This window comes from Miscanthus floridulus, chromosome 8 (assembly GCF_019320115.1).
Source record: "Miscanthus floridulus cultivar M001 chromosome 8, ASM1932011v1, whole genome shotgun sequence".
Lineage (NCBI taxonomy): Eukaryota > Viridiplantae > Streptophyta > Magnoliopsida > Poales > Poaceae > Miscanthus > Miscanthus floridulus.
In genome coordinates, this window is record NC_089587.1 from 77,764,931 (window position 1) to 77,777,519 (window position 12,589).

The following is a 12,589-nucleotide window of genomic DNA, read 5'->3' on the forward strand; positions in this document are numbered from 1 at the left end:
AGGTCAGGTATATTTTTGTATCTTACCTTTGCAAGACTTATGCTTTAATATATTTATCTTTTCTATCTACTTTTATGCCTTTCATGTGTATGGTTAGTATAGTTATTATACCTTAGCATGGGATCTCCACTCACATCGAGTGATTTAGTTATCATATGTGACTATAGTAGTAATCCATAGTATAGACATGGTGTCTAGACTATAGGTTACTTGAGATTGCACTCAATCCTATGATTAGTTATGGTAGCCTCAGAGGTGATAGCTCTATCAGGCCATTGTAATCCACCACGTTAGGATTGATGTTCATAGAGCTTTAGGCAGCCTTCCCCCAACTACGCTTTCTCATCCCCCTCGAGAGTTGGAAAGGTACTATTGCTCCAAAGTGTTATTGTGTATGATCTCTATATTTACCCATGATTAGTTATACCATATCGAACCAAAGTAATAGAGAAGTATTTAGGAACTTTGAACTCACCCGTTGTCCTCTCAACTTAGCTAGACTACTCATTTATTATGTAATTCTCTTAAGTGTGAGTCATTATTCATAACTCTTATCATAAACAACACTTACCCCCACTTTAGTTTAGTTAGTATACTAGTTAGTAGATACATGATGGTGAATTATCAACTTCTTTAACCATTGTTTCCCTGTAGATAAATATGATACTGTGGAATACTCCCAGGTGAAAGCAACAACGGTATCCGTGCACTTGTGGATTTATCTTGTGCATTTCAAATATACTAATAGGGGGCCAATGAGACTCATCACGCCTCTCCCTAGGAGCAGAACCACAACCGGGGTTGTGGCACCAGACATCGTGGGACCAAAAGCCAGCGAGGCACCACAGGCCATGACTGTGGCATCGGCCTCCGACCGCCTGCCAACTCCTGTCCCGTAGTTGAATAACTACAAATTGACCAAGGATGGGCCAGACGGGGTCAAGGATGAAAGGCCTTGACCACCACCGTCAGTGGCGCAAGGGCGCTTCAAACTCAGCTCCCTCAATGGCAACGAAGCCAAATGCTTCCATGTGGCCTCGTCCTCATTCGCGGCACATGCCACACTACCGCCGTTGCTCGACCCAGCCCAATCTTTAGATCTCCGGGAATTGGCAAGGACATGCTGGAGCACCTCTAACTCTTTGTCGGAGTTGCTCCTCGGATTCTTGCCTTCATTAGCGCCACCTTCATCTAGCAGCAGAATCCCATGCCTTCACCGCTCTACCCTCTTGAGTGATCTCTCTACCTGAGGCCGCCTCCACTCACCGACGGCTACCTGCTCCTACGTGGCACAATCGGCGCCCCTAATACGGGGGATGTGAAAGCGAGAGCGGAATGATAGGATAGGCTACTAGAAACAAGCTACGTCAGCAATCACACACCTGATGCCGACCATGGACAAAGGGAAAAGCACAAGAAAGGGCGACTCACCAGGTCAGGACGACGACTCGTCGAGAATTCCATGACAGCACACTTGGTTGAGACCATGACTCCTTCGCTGGCCAGCTTGGCCATCTGTTGCATGATCATGTCATCCTCCAACTCCTCCGTAGCCTCTTGGGTCGGGTCTTCAGCCCTGAAATAGTTGCACAACAAATGAGCCCGCCGCTTCAACGGAAGAATCTGATGCTTAACCATGACCCAGAGGACCGCAACACCATCCAAACCGGCCGACACTTAGCCATTGAGGATCTCCAAGATCTCCACCACCTCTGCCTGTCGTCTCCCATCGCACCCCGACCCTAGGAGGATGACCTCACTAGGGGAGCGTCCGACAAGGGAAGCAAAGTGGCAGAGGCATTGTCACAAATGTAGAACCAACTTCCATGCTAGCTAGAGTTCAAACTCCTCAATGGCAGGCATAGGTAGATATGAGACACCCCAGAGTGCATCTGGATATTCATCCCACCCACAGGGGCCAAAGCTCCACCAGCGGACCCTAGCGCCCACCGACTCTTGACTTTGAAGAGCCACTAGAATAGGTCTTTGTTGGGTTCTATCCCAAGGAAAGCCTCACAGATGACCACAAAGCCCACCAACTGCAACACACCGTTGTTAGGAAGATTTTGCATTTGGACGCCATGCTCCTAAAGGAATCCCCGGAGGAAATCCGATGCTGGAATCTTAAACCCGTGCTCATGGAGATCGGTGAAAGACACCATTTCCCTAGGTCATGGGTTGGGGAGCACCTCGCTGGCGGTGGCCCTCCACCCGGTGACTTCCTTTGGCAGGAGAAGACCATCTTTGATGAGCCGCAATAGCCGCACCTCCATCACCATCGAAGGTACCCACTCACTCATCCCTAACGCAGGCAAGGGCAAAAGCAGAGGCAACGGTGGAGGTAGATGGCGTCGAGCGATCACTGGTGACTGCGCACCTCCCAGGTAAATCCCTTGAGTTTAGTTCCCTTCCACCCCGCTCTTGATTGCAGTGCGCAATAGTGGAAGGTAAAAACAAGGTAAGGGAACTCAAGCCGAAGGGGTCATATATGTGGCAGCGACTAGGAGTGTGAACCGCACCCTTGCGAAATCCACCCTAGAATGAGTCCCACAGACCCTCATCAAGTGAATCGCCGCACCATAGCAACCGCATAGCGTGGCGCATCACATGTTCACACACGGACGAGCGCCATTAAGTTGTGTCGCGACCGAGGAGGCAGTGAGCCCCTGTGTCCACGTGTATAGCAGCCCACCGCAACCATGACCCACATCGTGCTTAGGAAACCCACTCTTGGGCTGGCCTTTAGACGAGCTCGAGGCCACAAAAGAGGTAGGGGCAAGACACGATGGGCCCCTATGGCTCTAATCGGTGGTGTGGATCCTCACGACCATCTCCTTCTGTGTTCGAGTCATTCGCTTTGAAGTCACCCGGGTTGACCCCCTCTAGCGGAGGCATCTTGCCCTCTAGCCACTGTGGAGGCGGTTGGGGACCAACGGGCTTGATGGCCAATGATATATGGGACGTCTCTCGATGAGGCACAACCAAACTCCACATCGATTGGGGAGAATATTAGGTCCCACTCGAATTACCCAATAACCTCGATGAGGCGCACCACTCTGACCACATGGTTACGGTGGACAAGCCTCTCTCCATGTGGGGCAAAATTGAAGTTGCTTGCGGTTGACGGTCACTAACACCCGTTTTTACCGTTAATATTCCACCCAAAAATATGGAAAATCATCATCACATGTGAAGATTTATGTTTAAATTTCACCTAGTTACACTTGTACTTGGAGAATTATTTGTATGCAGGAAATATGGTAAATGTTGGTCAAATAGGTGACAAATATGGACAAATGGACCAAGTGGACATGGTAGGACGCCGAGGGCCCATAGGCAGGCGCCGTCCGGCCCCACAAGGGAGCCACCCAGCCCCACCTATGGCCCTGCCATGTCAATGATCCATGGGAGCACCTCCTCAGCCAATGAGAAGCCTCCATTCAAGTTGGTTTGATCAAGGGCCAAGATTAACTCACGGTGGATTGATGGGCCCATTGTCATACACTTGGGAGCCTCCACCGACTTACCAACTGACTTCCTGCCCAAATCTCCGCACGTGCTATCTTCACAACCGCCTTGGAGGAGCAACCAGCACCCTTGGATGCAAAGGCGGTGCATCCAAGGGCCGGCCGGTGCCCCTATGCCGCCACCCGGCGTCCCCTAGTGGCCACCGACCTTCCTGCTACCTACAAATATCCCCCATGCCTTCCTACACTCTAAATAGGGGGTGTGGAGCTCGGTGGAAGACGTCCCATTCAGTTCTAGTCATTTCCAAGCTCTCCAAGCTTCTCTAGCTTAGCTTTAGCTATAGAGTAGTAGTCTAGTAGTGGAGTAGAGCAAGAGCGGGGCATAGGGTATAGCTCCTTTATAATTCTTTCATTTCTACATTACTTTATTCAATATTTATTTCAGTACTTTATTCTAGTATTGCTTGCTTTACTTTAAGTACTTAGTCATTAGTGTTCATCATTAGTGAGCTTAGGTGCTTATTGTTTAGCATTAGTAGCATAGGTTATCTTATTATTAGTAGTCTTTCGTTAGTACCAGTTCCACCATCTAGTTAGGGTGCTTTGATCTCATTTCATCGGAGCTCGGATCGAAGTAGTAAGTTTATAGATTAAGCGTGGTGCTTAGGCTATAGATTACCTGTGGATACGGCTAGGCCTCCAGATAGATTGGGGTAGGTGGCAAGTGGCGATAGCCTTGCCCATCCTCTATATTCTCCCATGATAGGTCTAGTTATTAAATCGTAGGGCTCGTGGCAGACCTTGTCTATTTAACTCTCCTGGTTGGTAGGCGGGTTGTGTCCCAAAGTACTATCGCATTTCTCCTAGTTATTTGTTTACCCTTAGTTACTAGAAAGATAAATCGCTCACTCTCCCACCAAGCTATCTCTGGTTAGCTTGTTAATAGTAGTTAGTTTCGGTAGTTTACACTTATCCTTCACTATCGTCCACCTACCTAGCATAAACTTAGAACCTACATTTAGCAAATCCTAGTCCTGTATGGATTCTAGCCTTCTGCCTTCATGTGGGATAAATTATAAATTCGACACTCTGTACTCACCGAGCGAAGTGCTTTGCGGTAGTTTTGTGCGCTTGTGGAATCCTCCAATAGACGTTAAGAAATATCAACACTTGAGAACAGGCATCACGACCTCTCGAGGTCAAGAGGGACGTCGAGAAAAAAGGAGCAGGGCCCATGCGACCCTGATAGGGACCATGGCCAAGCCACGACCACCTCCTACACACATCCTAGGTCAATAACCCACTACCGTATCGAAGTCTCACGAAGTGGAGGCTAACAACCCTATTGCGGAAGACTAACCAGACCAGCGGCTGAAAGACTCACAAAGGTGCCTCCACAAGGAGAATGCCTATGCTTACATGGATCGCGCCCTGCCCACGCACGACAAGAGATGCTTTAAAACCCACACAGTAATCCTTGGCTGACGACACATCTGGGATCACGCTACAACTAGGGTAAGCGACCACGACTTAGCCACCACCGAGAGACCCTAGAAAAGCAAGCCAACACGAAGAAAGGGTCTCTCTCATCAAACTTCAAAAACAGGTGCGGCCAAGCGGCACCCTAAAATACAAATCTAGAAATCACCACACCAGTGACATCTCTAGTAAGCCCTAGGAGGCCTTGCTACTACCATGAAAGAATAGGCGTCGCACCAACCTTCCTGTAGCAATGAGACTCCCAGGGCATGAGTGCATAAGAGGAGGCCCGGAGGCCGCACCAGCTCAAGGATGCCTAAATGGGCACCTATGGGCTTTCACAAGCACCAGCGGGGTGCAGACAGAGAGCATTGGAGCTAGGCAAGACCCATCTCGCCCAAGATGGGATTGCCTGATCCCCATAGTGCGCGCGCACCAAGGGCATACCCTCCTCTGCTTGCAAATTCTCTTCTAGCACTAGTTGTTGAAAGGGCAACACCGGCTTCGGCCACCACAGACGACCCTCAGAGGGACATATGATGAGAACCACACGGTTCTCCTTGAATTTTTCTCTCCCATTTCCTCTCTCAATAGGAAGGTAGGGAATGATTTGTAGACACAGCCATGAGTGGTTCGAACAAAAGGAAGGCCCATATTTATAGGTCCAAGGGCAGATCGAATAGCCTGAGACTCCCGCGCCGTGTCGTGAACCATGGGAAGTCATAGCCAATGTCAGATGCCCACATAAGGTTGGGGAAATCAAGACCCTCCGAAAGGCAGGACCAGTACAGCATCGACGAGATTGCTCGGTCCCACGTGGGTCATGAACCCCGATATGCAGCACACTCACATGACACATAGTAGGGCTCGAAGGTCACGCACCACATCACTAGGGCATCCTAACTAGGCGGAGCATAGTAGCCACCTACTGCATCAAACATATCAGCCTACAAGGGGTCGAGCAACGAAGCTCGAGCAAGCCACAACTATGAACCCCCACTCAAACACGCAAACATATCAGCGCTTTCATGATCACTTCATGATCACAAAAACGCTTGAGGGCTACTATCGGGGTTATAACCCCAGGGTGCCTCAAGGCCCTGATTAGTTAGTGGGCCACACGGCCCGTAGCACACCAGCTAGCGAAGGCCCAAACGACCAAGGCCCAACTAAGCCAACAAACTAGGCCAGACGCTAAGGCTAGGGTCCATCACGACCCCTTCCTCCTACCTTACCCGTAGGACACTCGAAAGACGCACGACCTCTCCCCCATCATGACCCCCAAAGGAATGGGGAGACGTCGGGCCTAGCCAAGCGTGCTTGCTCTGACAAGAACAAGCATGCCGCACTGACCTCGCAAGGACCAAGGGGACAGCGGTCACCTCGGTCCGGTTAGACGTCATCCCTATGCCACACTTCATAGACACGACAACACCGCATGGCAATGACGATTGGTACAGAGCCCACCATCCAAATATGGTTCGACAAGATGAAGGTATGACTCCACCCACTATGGGATGGGATCCACGACGAGAGCTTTGACTTAGAGGCCATCCAGATCATTGGAGCCATGACCCCAATGATCAGGATCGTGGCCCTCAACTCCTCCAGCTAACAGGACAACCAACAATTTGGGGGCGGCTACCAACTCCCGTACGACGCCCTAGGAAATCAGGAGGCAATGACAAAGACCATGACAAGGACCACATCGCATAGGACGGCTAGCGAACCACCAGTGTGCCTATAGTGCTGCCATGGCAAGCACAGTAGCACCATGCCATACCATGCCACGATGTGGCCATAAGACCATGATGACAACCACGCCCGGACGAGTACCTCAAGACAACATAGCTTGCAAGCCAAGTAAGCTAGGCCCTCCCTTAGGCTCACGACCCTTCGGTCAAGAGAACCTACTGCTTTGTATGTGCCCTGGCCCCAAACTCTATATAAGGGCAGCCAGGGCACCCTCTCTAGACATTCTCATCCTCTACCATTTTACTCATTCTCCATCGTAGTAAGGCTCCTGGAGCTTCTCTTCAGGCAGTCCATCTTCTAGATCTAGTTCTCCAACCTCTTCCACCATTCTTGCACCCCTATTGTAAGAACTTCAGAGCATTCAAGCGAGGAACACGCACTCGATTATCTCTGAGACTAGACATAGGGCTCCGGCCTGAACCAGTATAACTCCTCGTGTCTTTTGGATGCTACCATTGTGTTCCTAGAGCAGCGCGGCAATCGTATAAATTTACTAGTCTAGTTTACAAAACACCGATAGGTCTTGTTGGAAAACAATATAAGAACTAAGGATTTTTATTTGATGATGAATGAGAAGTTGTTGGATGGCAATATTATGATGAACAATATAATATCATTGGACAAACAGATTATCCATGTCTGTCTAAGATTAAGAGAAGTGTAAGTTTTTGTTACTCTAAACAATAAATATTGTTTCAAGAATTGTATGCTTTGTCTTATCTGATGCGGGTGTAGTATATGTTGGGGCCCCACCATTATGTTCAGGGCCCAATTATATAGCCTAGGGATTGCAAAATAACATTTAGGGCCCATTTGTAGCCTCTAGTTGTTTTTTATAAAAACAAGCTCCATCGGGTGAAATAATGAAAACCTCCCCATCACACCTCCCCTATAAAAGGAGGAGAGGGGGACTCACTTGCCACTCACTCATTTGGGTCTCTCCCTTTTTCTCTGCTTTGCTCTCTCATTTTTGTTGGCGGCATTACCAAATGTAATAATCTTGATAGACATGTTTGAGAATGTTACGATGGTAGAGTTTAGTTGGCTAATATAGTTATTTACCTATATCCCTCTATTAAGTTTTTAAAGATGATTATGTTTATTTTTTAGTCATTCTATTCACACATTCATGTATGAAGATTTGATGTCATCATAAACAAGCTACATCGTGATGTCGACATTTCTCAATCATAGATAAATACAAAAGGTTTCACTTATGCAACATTCTTATATGATATATATCACAATGTCTACTACTTGGTTTACTAGCATATGTACTCAGTGATGGTCATATTGCACGTAAGGTTACATGGAATGGTTAGTTTACTCTTTGGTGTCTTGATGTCTAGTGATGGCATGTTATCATTAAGCCTAGTTTTATTCCAATCCTGATTCTCTGGACCATTCTTTCTTTTTTCTCTTGACTAATGTCCTTGAAGGCCTCGTAAGAAATATGAAAAGTGGTAAATGTGCTGACAAGTTGGCTGATACGTATGTAGTAAATCTCTTCATAGTCAATTTTGTAGACTCTGTAGACATGAGTATTAATCTTGCTTTGTTATATGAACTTTCAAATTTGAAGGCAGATCTAGGAACTTTGAAGATCTTCTGGACTTAAGAACAAGAACAAACTACTAGAATCTAAAAATGACATTTAAATGCATGTTGTGTCTGTCATTCTAATTTCTAGTTGTTGTAGTGTTTACTTTTATTATGGATTTTCTGCTTTGAGACACCCTCTTTAGGCTAAGTTGTTTAACTATGTTACCTAAAATGGTGATGCCTATGATGACGTACAAATATTATGAGCTTTATTTAGAAACCATGTTACCTGAGATGCTGGCCTCTTATCAGCCAATCCCTATGCACTAGCTATGACTATTTATGAAATTTATCCCTCTAGCTTCTCTGTTGTGCAATTATGCTCTAGATTGAACACATTTGTTCCCAAGCATTATGGGTTTACAAATCCTATACTATGCAGAGGAGCATTACCAACGGCACCTAAGCTCCCGGGGGCACAAGGTGACGCTCCTCCTACTCCCGATATCCTGGTTGACCACCACCTTGGCACCTGGCGGCTCTACTCGTACGAATGAGACTAGCAACTACTGTTAAATCTGAGAAACAGACTGCTAGTGGGTGATGAAGCAGGGGAGTAGAGGGTGGGGAAGGGGCGCAACAAAGGGGTAGGAAGCAGAGCGACGACAGGGCGGTCGCGCCACCAGTAGCATAGGACCTTCGCTAGAAGGATCCAAAACTATTCAAACCTCAAGGGGAAGGCAAGGTCTAGAGATTCTCATCGCATCCCTCCACCGCCTTCTCATCTGCACTGAGGATTCTTATTTTGGTTCAGATGGTTGGTTCGATGGCCAGGTTACCTTGGCCCCGAACATCATTGCCCTGGTTCAGAGCATTGGTTCGGTTGTAGGCTGCAAAGTCTCTTTGGTTTCAAAAATTGGTCTAGCACCGAGGGTCCTTACACTTGATGTTTAGTTCGGTGACCAGGTTACCTTGGGCGTGAACATCATTGGTCTGGTTCAAAGCGTTGGTCCGGTCTTAGTTGCAAAGTATCTCTGGTTCTGATAACAGGTCGAGGGTCCTTACTCTAGTTCAGATGGTTGGTCTAGTGGCTCCCGGTTATAGGTTGCAAAGTCTCTCTGATTCTGAAAATAGGCCCGGTACTGAGGGTCCTTACTCTGGTTCAAATGTTTGGTCCGATGGCCAGGTTAGCTTGGGCACAATCATTGAATGAAGCATTGCTCTGGTTTAGGTCGTTGATCCAGGTGTAGGTTGCAAAGTCTCACTGGTTTTGGATGACAAAGGTCCAACGTCAAAAGCGTGTCATTGTTCCTCTCGGCGCGGTCTCTAAAGGCACACTTCAACCACTAATCCCTCTTATAACATATCGTTTGTGGCAACTTTTAGCAATTCATAGTATTTGTAATACAAATACAATGCAACTATTTTTTGTAGCACCAAATTTTTCATATGATTGGAGTAATCGTTGGTCAAAGATTATCAAGTTCAAATTTTGAAATAGTCTTTTCCTTGTGTTCTATTAAAAAAGTTTGCAATTCCATATGTGCTATTAAAAAAGTTGAGCAGTCACAGGCGTCACTGGTCATATATGAAATGATAATCTTTTTTCAATTTCCTCTTTGAGCGTTCAACTTTTTTAATGGCACACATGAGAAAGACTCATCTATCTATATCTAGGCCGAATAGCCGAGCCAAGAGGAACAATGACACGCTTTTGGTGGTGGGCCTTTGTCATCCAAAACCAGTGAGACTTTGCAACCCACACCTAGATCAACGATCTGAACCAGAGCAATGCTTTGTTCAATGATAAATAAACATCTTGTATTTCGAGAAAATATCAAGTTTGACCAAATATATATTAAAAAGGTATATACTTATGATATCGAATAAGCATCATTAGATAGATTAATCACATCTGTCGAGAGGGAAAAAAGATTAATCATGTCATATGTTTTTCATAACAAACCTATTTGGATATATAAATTAAATGTTGATACTATTGTCTATGAATTTAGTTTAATTTAAAATTAGCTAACTTCACGAAATGCATGTGAGATGTGCACTTATTTGAGATGAGGAGAGTAAACATGGCGCTATATATATATAAATGGTATACGCGTTCACGGAACGTTCCATCCTTTTGGAGATCAACCTGAGCGATCTTGCTGTCGCGGACAAGCAAGGCCGGCGCCGGCAACGCACAGCCTGATGGATCGAGCTGCACGTGGGAGCAACGTGCAGGATCGGAGAGGCTGTACACGCATGTCGTCTCGCTCGTTCTCATCTGAAGCCGCGGCTCCGATCCAAGGCGGCACGGACGGACGCCGCCGCAGATAATAATGCATGCCACGCTGTCGTCCCGGCCGGCCCGGACTGTCCGTGCCGGCTGGCTGGCTGGCTGGCTGGCTGGCTGGCTTCTCGACCACCGGATGGAGATGGATCCGCCGCATGCACGCGTTTGCACGCCACTGCCGTCTCGATCGGCGTTGTCCCTGCTGCCTCGCTGTGTACATGAATGTTGGCTAGCTACCACCACCACACACATGTACAATTAGGCTCCGGTTAGTTTCAAAAAATTTTGGCTTTTGGCTATCGTAGCACTTTCGTTTTTATTTGGTAAAAATTGTCCAATTATGGATTATTTAGGCTTAAAAGATTCGTCTCACGATTTCTCGGCTAACTGTGTAATTAGTTTTTTTTTCGTCTACATTTAGTACTTCATGCATGTGCCGCAAGATTTGATGTGACAGGAAATCTTGAAAATTTTTGGTTTTTGGCTTGCATCTAAACGGGGCCTTAGTTTTTTTCGTGAACGGGTTTACAGCCTGTGTTTCATTAAGGCCCGTTCACGTGTCCACCACCACGTACATGCTTCTTTTTTTTTTATCCGGAACAATATTTTCCTCTCATAAATTCGTTCAGATTCATTCGGATTCCTCCAAAATTCCTCCAAACGAATAGGGATAAGACGAAAGCCTGTGCGGATGGCCGGCCGGTCGGCCGATCGGCCGATCAGCCAGTCGCTCACCTCCCTCCGGCATGCAGTAATGCCGGCAGCCAGCAGCCGGCAGTGCGTTGGTGTGCTGTTGGCGTGCGTGCAAGAGTGGTCATCGCCGCCGCGCCTGCGAGATGATGGAGCTGGCTTTTGCTTCAAGTCACTCGTGCATGTCAAATCTGGCCGATGCATATAGCTAGCCCTCCCTGAGTACTGCTGCAACTGCAAGCAATAGCAGACTATCAGCCTCGTATAAGATCGTAGATTATAAACTGAAACAGTATTTTTCTCTCACACCAAACCAGCCAGCAGTAAATAATCCACGATCGTTTACGACGAAACGAACAAGTATATATTCCAGCTTAATGCAAGTCGCATTCTTTGTCAGTACAACCGCCAGCTTCGGCGTGACTCCTTCCAGAGTTCCAGTACGCTGCAAGTTATAATTTCATAAATGGCCGGATAATCTTCTCACCTGCTCTCATTTTCATCATTAGCTAATATCATCCTAACCCGGGGACTGAATTAGCACACGTGTTTCCATTGCACAGGTGAGCAACCCAATTAAACTCGCTCTCGCCTGCATATGAGACGTGGGCACGTCGGGCCAACAACTAACACCAATACACCATGCAATGCAAGCTAGCTGCCTGCCTACCTGTGCCTTGTCAGCAGGGGAAGGAAGAACCGCATCGCTTGCTGCATTTCCAAGCCAAATCTCACTGAGATCGATCGATACTGTCGCGGGTCCATCGATCTCGTGCTCGCCGTCGCCGTCCAAGAACCAACAGCAAGGAGCGAGCTCATGCATCGCGCGCACCGCGCAGGCCACCAGAAGTTAACGCACCGAAGCGGTCCATGCAGTAAATGCGGCGGCGAACTCGCCGCCCACGGCGACGGCGGCCCACCACCACCCCGGCCCGTACGTGACTACGTGTACGTCACCGGCGCCGATGGCGGGAGGTCGTTCTCCCTCTTCCAGCCCTCTCTCTGAATTTATTTCTCGGATGGTGACAAGAGTAACTCAAGCACCCCCACACGCCGGGCAATCTTCAAGAGCAAATATTACTTAACACTAGTTACTAGTTGAGTCTAAAAATTACTTCAAAATAATTATGGTTAGCTAGCTAGTTGGTTAACAACTAATTGAAGACTCGGCTAATAAATTAGTCCACCTATTAGCTCTCTATTTGGATGCTCTAGAGCTAATTTATTGCTAGCTAGTATTAGCTCTTGTATCAAACAGATCCTATATAGGGTTTGTGTGGGCAAAAGTGCAATTCTATTTTTTTACTCCATAGATCCCAAAATAAATTAACTTCTAGAGCTATCTTTTCGTCAAACTATTTCA